Genomic DNA, 13242 nt, shown 5'->3' with positions numbered 1-13242 from the left:
GTCGCTGCCCAAGACCGGCCTCCATTTCTATTAGCTAGGGCAATGGGAACCTCACAGTCAAAAATCCCTAGGAACACCCCCTTGGGTTGTCTCCTCCAAAATTTACAAACCTTACATTTGGCTCAGGATCTAAAGCAAAAGAGGCTAATTTTCCTTTCCACCATTGCGAGGCCACAATATAAATTAAACAACCAATCTCAATGGCCACCCGAAGGCATGCTTGACTATAATATTCTATTAGACCTTTCTAATTTCTGTCAAAGGCTAGGAAAATGGTCAGAAATTAACTATGTCCAAGGCTTTTAGGACTTGCGCTCTCGCCCGGACCTGTGCGCCCAGTGTTCAATGACCCAGGTCTTATTGGCTAAAACCCAGCCCTTGGCCCCCACCTCACCAGTAGAGGAGGATTCTACCTCCATCTTGGATGCGACCGAGGGCGGGGCACCTCTCTCCCGACCTTCCAAACCCCCTCCCTATGGACCTCCCTGGCCTGCTCCCCTGTGGCTTCCCACCGCCCCTCCTGACGCTCCTCCCTCAGCCACTCCCTTCACCTCTCCCATTGCGGCCCATACCCGCTCAAAGACCACTATACCAAACCTTACAGATCAACTTTCCACTAATCAACCTGACCCTACATCTCCTACTAATCTACTGGCCCCCCTCTGAGAGGTCGCTGGAGCCAAAGGACTAGTTAGAGACCATGTCCCTTTTTCCTTGGCAGATCTTTCCAAAATTGAAAAACGACTCGGTAACTTCTCAGCCAACCCCACCCAATATTCCAAAGAGTCTCCATATCTATGCCAGGTGTATGACCTTACCTGGCATGACTTACATGTCATCCTTATTTCCGCTCTTAACCCAGAGGAAAGAGAGTGCATTCTCGCAGCTGCCAGGCAGCATGCAGATCAGTTACATTTAACCAACCCTGCTGTCCCGGTAGGTGAACAGGCAGTCCCATCCACAGATCCGGAGTGGGACTACCAACCCCAACAACCCGGTCGTCGTAGAAGAGACATTATGATTCAATGTCTCTTGGCTAGTATGCAGACAGCCTCTAACAAAGTAGTAAACTTTAATAAATTACAGGAAATTATTCAGCACCCAGAGGAAAATCCTGCCTCCTTCTTAAATCGCCTTACGGAGGCACTAGCCCAATTTACCCGACTGGATCCCACCTCACCGGCAGGAGCTACTGTCCTTGCCACTTATTTCATCTCCCAATTGGCCCCTGACATCTGAAAAAAAATTTAAAAAGTAGAAGATGGGCCTCAAACCCCCATACAGGACTTAGTCAAACTGGCCTTCAAAGTTTTTAACTCTAGGGAAGAAACAGCTGAGGCTCTTCAACAAACCAGAGTAAAACAAAAGGCCGCCCTTCAGGCACAGGCTTTAGTGGCTGCCCTCCAACCAGTGTTGCCCACTCTGCCGGCAGGAAAGACAAAAAGACAAGTCTCCTATGACTGGGCATTGGGCTAATAAGTGCCCAAATCCCCGCCCGCCTACCACGCCATGTCCAGCTTGCCAGCAGGAGGGGCATTGGAAGTCTGATTGCCCACCCCATCAGGACAGGCACCACGCCTCAACATAGTGCCTCTCCTTGAAGGTTGGAAGGCTCCTTCCAACTCCTACACCTTGACGACGACTGATGGTGCCCACACTCGGAGACCCCGGTCACCCTCGCCGAGCCCAGGGTAACGCTACAGGTAGCGGGTAAGTCAATTTCTTTTCTCATCAATATGGGGGCTACCTACTCTGTTTTGCCGTCCTATGGAGAATCTAGCCAACAATCCACTATTTCAGTAGTTGGAGTAGACGGTAAACCGTCTAACCCTCGCCAGACCCCAATGTTAAATCGCTGCCTTGACTATACATGTTTTGCCCACTCTTTCCTCATCATGTCCTCTTGCCCCACCCCCTCCAGGGACAAAACATCTTAACCAAACCTAGGGTGTCCATACAATTACTGCAAAATCCATCCTTTGTATGACTTCAATGCACAATCCCAACATAAGAATATGTTTCAAAGCCCTTCACCACGAACATATAGTCTTATTATTAATGATCCCTGGGACCCTCGGTGGGCCCAGGGAGTAAAAGGTGGACTATATGCATCATCTTCTTCTTCATATCCCACCGCAACCATCCAGGTAAAGAGAATATACGTTCAGCAAGTACAACTCCCTAAGGGTTTACAGACCCTACAAAATTTAACCTCAGCTGTAAAATCTCATGAACAAAAAATACAGAAGCTGTTAAGCCCCCCAAGCCCCCCTAACAATGAGGACCCATTCTCATGGCTAACACTTATTCGCCAGGGACTTGACTTAACCCAGGCTGCCGGAGTAAGAAACCTCTCCCACTGCTTCCTTTGCGCTGCATTCAGAAAAGCTCCCTTAGTGGCAGTCCCTCTACCAGCCGCTTTCAATATCACCACTGACTCTACCAGCTCCTCTCAAGCAACATCCTTGCCTCAAGTTCCATTATACCGTAATCCACAGAGTCAAACCCTTCCTTTTTGCTACTCTACTCCCAACTCTTCATGGTGTAATCATACCCAAGCTGCCAAGGGAACCCAGACGGCCCCCGTTGGTGGCTACTTCTGGTGTAACCAAACTTTATCTAAAACTCTTAACCCCACCTCCATCACCCAATCCCTTTGCATTCTGGTGTCTTTAGTGCCTAGTTTAACCCTATATGGTGAAGCAGAATTGTCCGAGCTAGCTTCACAGCTTACCACTTCCAGCAATAAAATTCAAACACAAGCCGTTTTTCTTCCCTTAGTTATCGGGGTTTCCCTAGCATCATCCCTAGTAGCCTCAGGACTTGGAACAGGGGCCCTCACCCACTTGATTCAATCCACACAGACCCTCTCCACTCAGGTCCAAGCAGCCATAGAGGCTTCAGCTGAAAGCCTAGCCTCTTTACAACGTCAAATCACCTCAGTAGCCCAGGTAGCGGCACAAAATAGGCAGGCATTAGATCTTCTTACAGCTGAAAAAGGAGGAACATGCCTCTTCCTAGGAGAGGAGTGTTGCTACTACATAAATGAATCAGGCCTGGTTGACACCAACGTCCAAACATTAAACAAAATCAAAAAGGAGCTTCAACAATTTAATGCCCCCTAGACCCCCGGGACCACCGGTATGGCTGCTGCCTGTAGTACAGCAGATGCTTCCATTCCTAATTCCCATACTAATCCTCTGTCTTATGTTACGTCTTGCTCCCATTCTAATAAAATTTCTCTGAGCCAGCGTCCAAGAAATCACCCGAGTCACCTTCAACCAAATGCTCTTGCATCCCTAGGTCCAACTGCCAACCTCAGACCCTAACTACGCCCCTTAACAGCAGGAAGCAGCCAGACAGACAACAGCGCCCCAAATTCTTATAATCAATAAGAGGTTGGACTGTTTGGGTGAGGGAGAAGGGACAAAATGGAGGAAGGTGAACAAGATGGCACAGTCCCGATTGCTTCCAGGTTCTTTATCACCAACTTTCCCATGCCCGGGAAAGTGCAGGACAACCAAGCATGCGCCAGGTGACGTCAATCCGAAGAGATTGAAACTTACCCAGCCACGCCTACGGAGACGCCCCTATCACGCCCTTATCCTGCCCACTGCCCTCCCCCTTCCAGTATCAATGCATAAAAGTCCACCGCCGGCAGAGGCCGGTGCGACTTCCCTGGCCCCTTTCCCGTGGACCAGTGAACCTCACCCGAGAGCGTGTGCATATTTGCAATAAAAAGGCTGCCGCTTCCTTATGTACTTTGGCCTCATGTTTAATTATTTAGCTCTCCTAAATTAAATTAAATTAAGACACTGCCTGCTGGGTTCAAGCAATTCTCCCACCTCAGCCTCCCCAGTAGCTGGGATTACAGGCATGGGCTACCATGCCTGGTTAAATTTTGTATTTTCAGTAAAGACAGGGTTTTTGCATGTTGGTCAGGCTGGTCTCGGACTCCTGACCTCAGGTAATCCTCCCACCTTGGCCTCCCAAAGTGTTAGGATTACAGGCATGAGCCACGGCACCTGGCCACAGGATGGGTTTTATTTGACCCCGTATAACATGACTTACTTCCCAACCTAACTCTGGCATAACATCACATGACAGATAAAGAAGGAAATACAAATATTTTAACCCCAAATATATTTCTTTTTTTTTTTTTTTTTTTTTTTTTTTTTAGAGGTGGAGTTTCACTTCTGTTGCCTAGGCTGGAGAGCAAAGGCACGATCTTGACTCACCGCAACCTCCGCCTCCTGGGTTCAAGCGATTCTCCTGCCTCAGCCTCCCAAGTAACTGGGATTACAGGCATCCACCACCACGCCCAGCTAATTTTGTATTTGTAACATGTTGGCCAGGATGGTCTCGATCTCTTGACCTCGTGATCTGCCTGCCTCAGCCTCCCAAAGTGCTGGGATTATAGGTGTGAGCCACCATGCATGGCCTCTTTTTTTTTTTTTTTTTTTTTTTGGGGGGGGGGAGTTTTTTCTTTTTTTTTTTTTTTTTTTTGAGATGGAATTTCACCCAGGCTGGAGTGCAATGGTGTGATCTTGGCTCACTGCAACCTCTGCCTCCCGGATTCAAGCGATTCTCCTGCCTCAGCCTCCCAAGTAGCTGGGGTTACAGGTGCTTGCCACCACACTCAGCTAATTTTTTATTTTTAGTAGAGATGAAGTTTCACCATGTTGGCCAGGCTGATCTTGAACTCCTGAGCTCAGGTAATCCACCCACCTTGGCCTCCCAAAGTGCTAGAATAACAGGCATGAGCCACTGTGCCAGGCCCCCAAATATATTTCTTTGCTATATTTTGAAATGGCCCTGTGAAGCCTGTCTTTAGTGGGGGAAAATTTGCATCTGTAAATAATCTATGTTAACATAACTAGGGCTTTTTCCCCTTTCAGGCCCTCCCAACCCTGAAGATACTAAATGAGAGTCTAGCACCTTTTAAAGGTCCAAATAAGAAAGATTTTTCATCTATTGTCTCTAAAGATGACCATCTATGGATACTTCATCTACATAATGAGATTCTTGGTCTCTACAACCCCTTATATTTTTTATTTCTTATTAATTTTAATTTTTATTTGAAGTTCTGGGATACATGTGCAGGATGTGCAGGCTTATTACATAGGCAGGTAAATGTGTGCCATGGTAGTTTGCGGCACCTACCAATCCATCAGCTAGGTATTAAGCCCAGCATGCATTAGCTATTTTTCTCAATGCTCTCCTTCCCCCATCCCACCCCCCAACAGGCCCCAATGTGTGTTGTTCCTCTCCCTGTATCTATGTATTCTCATTGTACAACTCCTTATCTTAACCAAGATACACCTTTCTATTGATTACAGGACAATAATTTAACTCTTTCAAACAACTGCAATCAGAAACTCTTTGAATCCACCTGTGACCTGAAAGCCACCACCCCTGCTTTGTTCCACCTTTCTAGACCAATCCAGTGTGTACCTCACGTGTATTAATTGATGTCTAACATTTCCCTCAAACGTACAAAACCAAGATGTAATCCAAACATATTAGGCACATGTCCTCAGGACTTCTTGAGACTGTGCCTTGGGCCATGGCCACTCATATTTGGCTCAGAATAAATCTCCTCAAATGTTTTGCAGAGTTTGGCTTTTTTCATTGACACATCTGATTTTCAGTATCATTTTTCATCATCTTGTCTGGTTGTCACTGAGATGTGTGCACTCTCCTGCTTTTTTTCTTTTTCTTTTTTTAGAGACAGAGCCTCACTTGTTGCCCAGACTGGAATGCAGTGGCATAATTATAGCTCACTGCAACCTCCAATTCCTGGGTTCAAGTGACCTTCCTGCCTCAACCTTCCATGTAGCTGGGACTATAGCCACACACCATCTTGCACAAGTATTTTTTTTTTTATTTTAAAAATCTATTCATTTATTTATTAGAAACAAGGTCTCCACTTTCTTGCCCAGGCTGGTTTTGAACTCCTGGCTTCAAGGCCTCCTTCCTCCTTAGCCTCCCAAAGTGATGGGATTATAGGCACGAGCCACCATGCCCAGCTCCTCTCCTACTATATCTAAAAAGCATTTTCTCTAAGTCTGAAGTCCACACAAATCTCTTTAGGGCTTTGGGCTTTTGGAATACAAAACTAAAGCAAAGACTCACAGGTTTTTTGTGACTTTGCAGCCACATGGCTCCTCTAAGGCAATAAGTACAGCCATCTGTGTTTGTATAAAGGGAGAGCGAAGTGGGAAATTGAGAAGTGGGGAGGGAAGTGGAACACAATGACATTAGATCCTAAAAAGAGGGAAGAGATGAAATAGAAATGAACTCTGATTTTAAGGACTTTGGAGTTGGTAGAATGACTTAGACAAGTGTAACATGATCAAACTATAAAGGTAAAACTGCTCTAAAGGAATGCCAAGTAAAGTACTAGGGATCCTCAGATGGTCTTGTTGAAATAAAGTGTATTGTAAGCAGAGAGTTTAAGCACTAAACTTTTAGAAGTTGACTAGGTCCTCCTTGTGAAAAATATCCATTGTTATACTCCATATCTTAGTTAGTTATAAGCCCTTTTCCTGAACACTACAAATAAAATTATCCATCTGAAAATATTTCCCAGTAAAGTTTTCTTTCTTTCTGCTTTTCAAGTCTCTTCTGTTATACTTCAGTGTCTTCTCATTGCTTCACTTGTAAACCTACAAGGTGAAGATACTAAATTATAGAATTGAACCGTATTCAAAAGTCATAGCAAGAATATTCTGAAACAGATATGCCTTGGAATATCATTAACAGAAGGGGTGGCCTGTGTTTTAATTGTTGAGCTCTTAAAGATAGATCCAAATCCTTCAAGCATGAAAGTGTTTACACTCTGTGGTAGCCAGTCTCCAAAATAGCCTCCAATGATCCTTGTGTCCTAGTATTCACTCCTTCCTGTAACCACCTTTCATGTTGAGCAGGGTGACCCGTATAACCAAGGGGAGTTTTTGGAAATGATGGTGTGAGACTTCCTAGGTCATAAAAGATATTTCAGCTTCCACCTTGCTATATCTTTGATCACTTACCTTGGGGAAGCTACCTGTCTTGTCATGAAGACTCTCATGCAGCCCAATGGAGATGTCTACATGGTGAGGAACTGAGATCTCCTGTCAACAGCCATGTTAGTGAGCCACCTTGGAAGTGGATCTTTCAATCCTAGTCAAGCTTTCAGCATGATTGCAGCTCTGCTGAATTCTTGATTGCCAACTCATGAGAGACCCCCTAGGTAGAACCATCCCGGCTAAGTCACTTCTGAATTCAGTCCTACAGAGATTATGTGTGATAATAAATATTTATTGTTGTTTTAAGTTTTAGAGTGCTTGTTATGTAGCAATAAGTAGCTGTACACTAGAAAGGAATAAATAATGTCCCCCAAATTTCACACTTTTTCAAACCAATTCTATACATTTGTGTCCTAATCAGCAGTGAAAAATTGACTTACCATATCTGTATCAATATAAAGCATTATTATTTAAACTTTTTTCTTTTTAATTTTAAAAGCCAAAATGACATGTTGATATAGTTTTTAATTTTTGTTGTTATTAGTAGGGGTACTTTTTTCATACTTTTAATGACTTTTGATTACTTTTCAAGAGTTTTTTTAAAATTATATTAATTTTCTCTTCTCTAAATTTTCTTGATCTCCTGGTAGATTTTCTTTTCCTCTTTAGTTCCCCTCATTCCTGTCCCAGCTAGCTCTTGCCTGAAAAGTAGGTGCTTAATGATACAGGTAGGTCTAAATAGTAAAAAGATTTATTCCATAAGCTACTAATTAAAATCAGTCTGGCCTTGATCTCTTTAGCCCAGAGAGATTGACGATTCTAAGGAGAGGATTGTGGGGCCCCAAATCCAGAATACTGGAAAAGATCGGTAGCTTAAAACCATTCATTCATTTATTTATTCACCTATGCATTATTTCAATATATATTTATAAAGAACCACTAGAGTTTCCCAGGCAAGGAACTCATAGTCTAGTAGGGGAGACAGACAAGATTAAGGGAAAAACAACAACAACAACAACAAAACAAAAACGAAAAAAAGCACAGGTGAAGGACTTTGCTTAGAGAAAAAGAGAAAGCTCATCATTTGAGATTGGAGAGAGTTCTGAGAGGATGATGTGGGAATGTGTGATCTGATGAACTGAAAAATGCTGGATGACTTCAAACTTTCTCATTAAGGTGGCATGATAGCATCATTGGAAGAGCAGAGGGAGAGCATATGGGGATTGAAAGAGAGAATAACTCCAGTGGGAAATATGTTGGAGAGAAGAGTTTAAATTGAACAGCATGTATCTACATGGAAGCTTGATTTGCGGTTGACGCTTACTCAGTGTTAACCAAGCAGTTCTGTACTTGATACACTGTTGGAGAAGACACCGCAAGGAGTGGGGAATGTCTCAATGACACTCTTGTCAGCTGGCTACAGGAACTTTTTTTCCTGGAATTTTGAGTGGGGAATGTCAAATTAGTATTTTATCAGTATCTCAAACTTGGTATATATATAACTATACTCCCGATCTTCCTCCCCAATTTTCTTCCTCCATGGCCTTCCCCAGGTCAGTTCATGGAAACTCTATTGTTCCAGATGCTCAAGTCAAAAACCCTGGAGTCATTCTTTTTTTTTTTTTTTTTTTTTTTTTTTTTTTTTTTTTTTTTTTTTTTTGACAAGAGTCTTACTCTGTCACCCAGGCTGGAGTGCTGGAGTGCAATCTCAGCTCACTGCAACCCCCACCTCCCCAGTTCAAGCAGTTCTCCTGTCTCAGCCTCCCCAGTAGCTGGGACTACAGGCGCTCACCACTACACCGAGATAATTTTTGTATTTTTAGTAGAGACACGGTTTCACCATATTGGTCAGGCTGGTCTCGAATTCCAGACCTCAGATGATGCGCCCGCCTTGGCCTCCCAAAGTGCTGGGATTACAGGCGTGAGCCACTATGCCCAGCCGCTAGAGTCATGCTTGATTCTTCTCTTTCCCCCATTTTCAACATACACTCAGTCCCCAATAACTTTTTTTTTTAACCACCTTCCCAGCTACTAGTCTGTTCCAAGCCTCCATCACCTCCTTCCTCAATAATTGAAATAACCTCCTAGCCAGTCTCCTTGCTTCCACTCCTGCCCTCCTACAGTCTATTCTCAACACTGCAGCCAGAATGATCCAGTGAGAGCAGAAGTCAGGCTAAGTCATGGCTTCATGGCTTTGCTCCAAACCCTCCATTTCTCCCAGAGTTAAAGTCAAAATCCATAAAATGGATGATGAAGCTGTCCATGATTTAGAACCCTCTACCACTCCAACCTCATGTCCTCCCATTATCCCCCATATTCACTCTGGTCCCAACACACCAGCTACCTGTTCTTCAAACACATCGGGCAGCTGCCTTCCTCAAGAAGGAAATTTGCTGTTTCCTCTGCCTGACATAGTCTTTCTTCAGATATCTACACGACTCGCTTTTCATTTCTTTCTTTCTTTTTTTTTTTGAAATAGAGTCTCCCTCTGTTGTGAGAAGGGCGAGATGATGTGATCTTGGCTCACTGCAACCTCCACCTCCCGAGGTCAAGAGATTCTCCCTGCCTCAGCCTCTGTAGTAGCTGGGATTACAGGCCCCCGCCAGCACACCCAGCTAATTTTTGTATTTTTAATAGAGACAAGGTTTTGCCATGTTGGCCAGGCTGGTCTTGAACTCCTGACCTCAGGTGATCCACCCGCCTTGGCCTCCCAAAGTGCTAGGATTACAGGCATGAGCCACCACACCCAGACAACTTTTCATTTCTTTCAAGTGTCTGCCCAAATGTCATTAATTGATGAAGCTCCCTTGACCACATTTATATAAATTAGCCATTCCTTACTGCCCTGGTATCCCCTGCACCCCTTACTTTGCTTTCATTTTATTGTTTCACCTTGAACATAGTATATATTTCATTTTTAAAATTAGATTTCCCTGTCTAAAATAAGGACTAGTTTGATTTTGATTTGTTCACTGCTGTATTTCCAGTGCCTGGAGTAGTGTCTGGAACATTATTAAGCTCTTAACAAATGTTTATTAAATGGTTGTCTATTTTTCAGGCAGCAACAGGAGGTTATTGGATGGAGAGGGGATGACAACCAGTAGGGGAAAATGGAAAAACCAGAAGATGGACTTTAACAAAGGGCATTATGTCTTAAGGAGGAAAGACAATTAGAAATAGAACTGAGGGGCCAGGTGCAGTGGCTCACACCTGTAATCCCAGCACTTTGGGAGGCTGAGGTGGGCGGATCACGACGTCCGGAGATCGAGACCATCCTGGCTAACATGGTGAGACTCCGTCTCTACTAAAAATACAAAAAAAATTTAGCTGGGCGTGGTGGCAATTGCCTGTAGTCCCAGCCACTTGGGAGGCTGAGGCAGGAGAATGGCATGAACCTGGGAGGCAGAGCTTGTAGTGGGCTGAGATTGCACCACTGCACTCCAGCCTGGGCGATAGAGCAAGACTCTGTCTCAAAAAAAAAATTCCCTGGGTAAGTCACACACTTGGATAGAAAGAAGACAAAATACTGTTCAATTTTGTTATGCAGTTCTTTCTGATTTTTAAAAAGCTTTAAATTTTGGCCAGGCGCAATGGCTCAGAGCTATAATCCGAACACTTTGGGAGGCAGAGGTGGGCGGATCACTTGAGAACAGGAGTTGAAGACCACCCCGGCCAACATAGTGAAACCCCATCTCTAGTAAAAATTTTTAAAAATTAGCCAGATGTGGTGGTGGGCATCTGTAATCCCAGCAACTTGGGAGGCCGAGGCAGGAGAATTGCTTGAACCTGGGAGGTGGAGGTTGCAGTGAGCTGAGATCAGCCACTGCACTCCAGCGTGGGTGACAGAGCAAGACTTCACCTCAAAAAAAAAAAAAAAAGTTTAAAATTTTTAATTATTATGGGCACGTACTGGTTGTATATATTCACAGGGTACATATGATGATTTGAAACAAGCATATAATGTGAACTGATCAAATCAGAGTTATTGGGGTATCCATCACCTCAAGCATTTATCATTATTTTTGTTAGGAACATTCAAATTTCACTACTTTTGTTATTTTTTCACTTACAATAGATTATTGTTAACTATAGTCACCCTATTGTGCTATGAATGCTAGATCTTATTTATCGTTTCTAACTGTATTTTTGTACTTACTCTATCTAACTGTATTTTTGCATCCCCTCCCTACTACTTTTCCCACCCTCTAGTAACCATCATTCTACTCTGTCTCCAAGAGTTCATTTAAAATAATTTTTGGCTCCCACTTATGAGAGAGAACATGTGAAATTTGTCTTTCTGTGCCTAACTTATTTCACATAACATGATGCCCTACAGGTTCATCCATGTTTTGCAAATGATTGAATCTCTTTCTGTTGAATGGCCAAGTAATATTTCATTATGCATATGTACCATATTTCTTTATCCATTCATCCACTGATGGACACTTCGGTTGATTCCATGTCTTGACTATTCTGAATAGTGCTGCAATGAACATGGGAGTGCAGGTATCCCTTCAATACACTGATTTCCTTTCTTTCAGGTGTATGCCTAGCAGTGGGATAGCTGGTATGGTAGCTCTGTTTTTAGTTTTTTGAGGAATCTTCATACTGTTCTCCACAGTGGTTGTACTAATTTACATTCCCACCAACAGTGTACAAGGGTCCCTCTTTCTCTACATGCTCACCAGCGTTCATTATTGCCTATCTTTTGGATAAAAGCTATTTTAACTGGGCAGAGTGAGATGATATCTTATTGTAATTTGTATTTACATTTTTCTGATGATTAGTGATGTTGAGCATTTTCTTTGTATACCTGTTGATCATTTGCATGTCTTCTTTTCAGAAACGTCTATTCAGATATTTTACCTACTTTTTAATGGATTATTTGATTTCTTTTTTCATAATGAGTTGCTTGAGCTCCTTATATATTGTGGTTATTGATCCCTTTTCAGATGGGTAGTTTGCAAACATTTTTTCCCATTGTGCGGGTTGTTTCTTTATTTTGTTGATTGTTTTCATTGCTGTGCAAAAGCTTTTTAGCTTCATCTGTCCATTTTTGCTTTGGTTGCCTATGCTTTTGAGGTATTACTCAATAAATATTTGTCCAGATCAATGTCCTGGAGTGTTTAGCCAACATTTTCTCTTAGTTGTTTTATACTTTCAGGCCTTAGATTGAAGTCTTCAATCTTCTTTGTTGTCATTGTTGAGATGGAGTCTTGGAGTCTCACTCAGTCACCCAGGCTGGAGTACAGTGGTACAATCTTGGCTCACTGCAACCTCCACCTCTGGGGTTCAAGTGATTCTCATGTTTCAACCTCCTGAGTAGCTGAGATTACAGGTGCATGCCACCATGCCTGGCTAATTTTTAGTAGAGACAGGGTTTCGCCATGTTGGCCAGGCTGGTCTCGACTCCTGACTTCAAGTAATCTGCCCACCTTGGCCTCCCAAAGTGCTAGGATTACAGGTGTGAGCCGTCATGCCTGGCCTTTAATCCATTTTGATTTCAATTTCATATATGGCAAAAGATAGGAGTCTAGTTTCATTTTTTTGTATATGGATATCCAGTTTTCTCAGCACAATTTATTGAAGAGACTGTTCTTTCCCCAATGTATGTTCTTGGTATCTTTGTCAAAAATGAGTTTACTGTAAATGTGTGAATTTACTTATGGGTTCTCTATTCTGTTGTATTGGTCTATGTGTCCGTATTTATGCTAGTACCATGCTGTTTGGGTTATTATAGTTCTGTAGTATAATTTGAAGTCAGGTAATATGATTCTTCCAGTTTTATTCTTTTTGCTCAGAATGACTTTGGTTATTCTGGGTCTTTTCTGGTTTCAATAAATTTTAAGATTTTTTTTTTTCTATTTCTGTGAAGAGTTTCATTGGTATTTTGATAGGAATTGCATTGAATCTGTAGACTGCATTGGGCAGTATGATTCTTCTAGTACATGAACATGGAATAGTTTTCCTTCTGTGTGTGTGTGTGTGTGTGTGTGTGTCCTCTTTCATTTATTTCATTAATGTTTTATAGTTTTTATGTAGAGATCTTTCAGTTCTTTGGTTAAGTTTATTTCTAGGTATTTTATTTACGCTTATTGTAAATGGGATTATCTTCTTTGCTTCTTTTTCAGTTGTTCATTTTTGGTGTATAGAAATGCTACTGATTTTTGTACATTGATTTTGTATCCTGCAAATTTACTGAATTTGTTTATAGTTCTAATGGTATTTTGGT

Source organism: Piliocolobus tephrosceles, chromosome 1 (genome assembly GCF_002776525.5).
Source record: "Piliocolobus tephrosceles isolate RC106 chromosome 1, ASM277652v3, whole genome shotgun sequence".
NCBI lineage: Eukaryota > Metazoa > Chordata > Mammalia > Primates > Cercopithecidae > Piliocolobus > Piliocolobus tephrosceles.
This window is presented reverse-complemented; position numbering follows the sequence as displayed.